Here is a 4,306-nt window from a genome sequence, read left to right on the forward strand (position 1 = left end):
TTTTTTTTTTTTCACTTTACTTATCTATTTTTTATTACTTTTTTAAAAAGAGAAATGTTCATGCCTCAGCATGGGAGAGGTGCATATGTGCGCGTGCCATAGCATGCACACGCAGAAGATGAGAGATGTGTGTGTGCATGCCATAGCGTGCACACGCAGGTCAGAGGTCATTTTTCCAGAACTGGTTCTCTCTTTCCACCAGGGGGGTCTGAAGTTTGAACCCAGGTCTTCAGCCTTGGCAGCAAGCATCTTTACCCACTGAGGGCCACTTACGGGCCCTCCCTGAGGGTCCTAAATGGAACTTGAAAGAAGAGGCTGCTTTCAGCACCTAGCAGACAGTTAGAACTTGAGAAGCCATTGCTCCGCTGTGGTGACTATTACAGGCAGGCACCGAGAACACTCTTCCTCCAGTTCTAGACCTTTGAGCATGCCAGGCTCGTGACGCAGTGATTCTGGACCCCCAGTGTGATCGCTCCCCATCCAGCTACGAGCTTGCTCCACCCAACAGCCCAGCTATGAAAGACAAACTGCCAGGCCCAGGGGATCCCACCTGTAATCCCAGCACTCGGCAGCAGAGGCAGGCAGAGCTCTGTGAGTTCAAGACTAGTCTGGTGTACAGAGTGAGTCCCAGGCCAAGGATACATAGGGAGACTTATGAGTCTTTGTTGTCCCCTCAGCTTCCCCCCCCCAAAAAAAAGACAAAGAACTACCACCCTAAGACCACAAGTTTGGTGCAGGTCCATAGACACCAATTTAGAAGATAACTATGCCAATCTTGATCTAAACCAGGCAGGGTCCCTGAGTTGGAAACCCTAAGTTGGGGACCCTGGGAAGAGGGTAGAACAAGAAACAAGACAGCTCACAAGGGACTCGGGGGTGAAGCAGAACCAAGGGGCCAGGAAGCCTCCCCAGCTCTGAGCTCACCTGTCATGGGATTCAGTTACAGCCATGTGTACCTCCTACAGCTCCCTCAAGAATTCCTCAGTTGGAGGGGCTGGAGCGAAGGCTTGATTAGTAAAGCGCCTGCCACACAAGCGTGTGGATCTCAGTTCAGATCCTCCACACCCGCAGAGAAAACAGGCTGGTGCCAGGAGCTCTGGCCAACCCAGCTGGCTGAACTAATGAGCTCCTGATTCCGTGAGAGACCCCATCTCAGAAAATAAGGTGGAACACAAGTGAAAAGGGCACTTACTGAGTTCTGGCCTCTGCACACACCAATCACTGATGCAGAGAGTAGATGAGTTCCTGGGCTACTGATCCCTGCCCTCTTGTCCACTGCCCGTGAAGCCAACAAGTCTCTAACATGCAATCTAGCAATGTCCAAGGGCCTTTCAGCACAATGATCACTTTTCAAAAGCACCAAGGTAGGTGGGCTCTTTTACAAATGCATCATTCAGAGAGTCAATCTGAGGCCATTTGGCTAAACTGGAGTCTTGGAGAGAAAGAAGGGCCTAGAACGGTAATTGAAAATTCCAGCGTCTTGCCATACTTTGTCCCAGGGCCTGACATATTTCACTCTCATGGTGGCTCTGCAGAGCAGTGGCCATCATCTCCTCCTTCTAAGAAATGAGACCAAAGGGAAAGAAAGGGTCAGTAGGCACCTGGAGTAGCTCCCACATGCCACCAATGTCCCAGGGTATTAACCCCAGTCTGTTCCACAGGGATATAAGGTCCACTTCGTGGAGAAATGACATTTACAGGTGTGCTGCTCCATCCTGCAAAGGTCTTGGGCCAAGAATAAGCTAAAAATTGCCTATCCCCACTGGCCACAGGACAGTCTCCAGTTGTACTGTGGCCCAGAGACCCCCAGCCTAGGTTGTCCACAAGTCTTCTCTGGCTCCTAGCCCAGCAGATCTTGAATTCTCTTGCCCGAGTCTTTAGGTAGGTGGAAGACATTCCACTCTTCAGGCTCTTGCTGTCATACCACATCCTGGAAAGAAACTTTTATAACAAGGACACCTGTGGCCCAACAGTGACTAAAGGTCACCTGTAATCCACCAGTGACTCCATGGAGGAGTTCCCCTAAATGCCTTCCCTTATGCAGCTGGTTGAGGTTTCCAGTCTGTTCCCTGTGGAACAGAGGTGAGGCTCAGGGCAATGGAGCAAATTCCTTCCGATCTCTGGGCGTAAAGACAATTTTGTTGAACACAGGTCTACTGGCACTCCATCCAGACCTAGCAACGACACTCAGAGCGTCCTGATCTTTGTGTGGAGGGGACATCTAGATCATGAAGGATGACTGTCAGCTCCCACATCATGCCTTCAATACCACAGCGTAAGGAAGTGCTCTGGGCTATGTTCGTTCAAGTAGCCCCCGTTTCTTCCTTCTCAGGGATGGAAGGAGAGATTCCCAATGGCCCTTGAATTAGTGAGCTGGTTTGTCACAATCTCTAGACCACATCTGAGCACTAAAGATGAGAGGGGCTGAGGGATCAAATGCTGGCAGGGAGCAAGGATGAGGGACAGGCTCACCCATGTTCTCAGCCCAGTGGGCAGGTAGGCCCAGCACACTGAACACTGTACACAGATACTAGAAAAGGCATTCCTATCTTCCCTCACCAGGTTTGCTTTCCCCATCAGCACGCCAGCCTTGGTCTCTTTGGTAGGCTAACCCAGTTGGATCTGGTTATACTATACACTCTGAAGGCCCTTTGTCCCCTGCTGCCCTGCCCCAGGACTGATCCAGGAACTTATGTGGGTTGCAATATGGGACCTTGATAAAGGGTTCATGGCCTGGCAATTTGTCTCAGGCACAGCCCACGGCTCAAGGGAGGGACGAAGCAGGTTTCAGACCCTTCAGAAACAAAGCCTGTAGGAAAGCCAGAGAGACAAATGGGAAGTGAACAGTGTAGAGAGCCTGTCTGTTACACACAGTCACAACAAGGGCCAGAGCCAGGTGGACTAAGACAGATAACCAACACAGACTGAGCCAGAGGGCAGGGCAATGGTGGCGCACGCCTTTAATCCCAGCACTTGGGAGGCAGAGGCAGGCAGATGTCTGTGTCGAGGCCAGCCTGGTCTACAGAGTGAGTTCTAGGACACAGGGGTATACAGAAAAACCCTGCCTCGAAAAACAAACAAACAAAAAACCTGGAGCCAGAGAAGAGGAGATAAATGGAGGTCTCCCTTCCTTGCTTGGCTTTGGCTACAGTCTGGCAGAATTAGAGCTGAAGTACGGGTAGGCTGTGGTTTAACCAAGACCTTGCCTAAGTACACCTGGGCCTGTATGATAGTGTCATGTATGTGGGTAAGGCCTGTGAGGCAGGATAGGAAGAAGGGGAAACTCCAGACGTGAAGGAAAAGGACTTCCTCACGCTAGAATCTGGTTGAAGTCTTTCACCAGTTGAGAATCAGGGGTTCTAACACACTTAGCATCTGGTTAGGGCCTGTCTCCCTTCCCATCCGTAAACTTACAATTTTCTAGGACTCTCAGCAGAAATCCCTTCACCCCAGAGAAATCAACTCTCCCTTTAGAAGACCACATCCCTGCTAGAGAGACAGCTCAGAGATGACAGGCGTTTGCTTCTCTTTCAAGGACCAGGATTTGACTCTCAGCATCCACACTACAACTCACAGCTGCCCATACCTCCAGTTCTAGAGCAGATAACACTGTCATGGCCTGTTCTGGCACTGCACATGTGTGGTACACAGGCCAATATCCATGCAGGCAAGCACTCATACACATAAAGTAAAAATAGCTGGGTATGGTGGCATATGCTTTAATCTCAGCACTGTGAAGGCAGAGGCAGGTGGATACACACCTGTGAGTTCAAGGCCAGCCTGGTCTATACAACGAGTCCTAGGACAGCCAGAGATACGTAGGGAAACCCTGTCTCAAAACAAAACAAAACAAAACAAAACAAAACAAAACAAAACAAAACAAAACAAAACACATAACAAAAATGGGGGGGAGGGTGCTGGATAAGTGGTTAAGAGCACTGACTGCTCTTCCAGAGGTCCTGAGTTCAATTCCCAGCAACTACATGGTGGCTCACAACCATCTGTAATGAGATCTGATGCCCGATTCTGGTGTGTCTGAAGACAGCTACAGTGTACTCATATACATAAAATAAATAAATCTTAAAAAAAAAGAATGTGTCTGTGTGAAAAAAAAAAAAAAGCTGTGTACCACCACTGCCCATTTTGTTTTTAGATCTTAAAAGAAGTCTGCTGTGGCAACTCACGAAAATGACAAATACAGCGGGAATAGGAGGGGCACTTAGTGCCTTCCTTTAGGCCTCTTAGGAAACTTGGAGTTGTACCCTTGGTCACATACAGGAGAGTCCACAAGAAGGCTGATATTGTA

This window comes from Mus caroli, chromosome 19, assembly GCF_900094665.2.
Source record: "Mus caroli chromosome 19, CAROLI_EIJ_v1.1, whole genome shotgun sequence".
Lineage (NCBI taxonomy): Eukaryota > Metazoa > Chordata > Mammalia > Rodentia > Muridae > Mus > Mus caroli.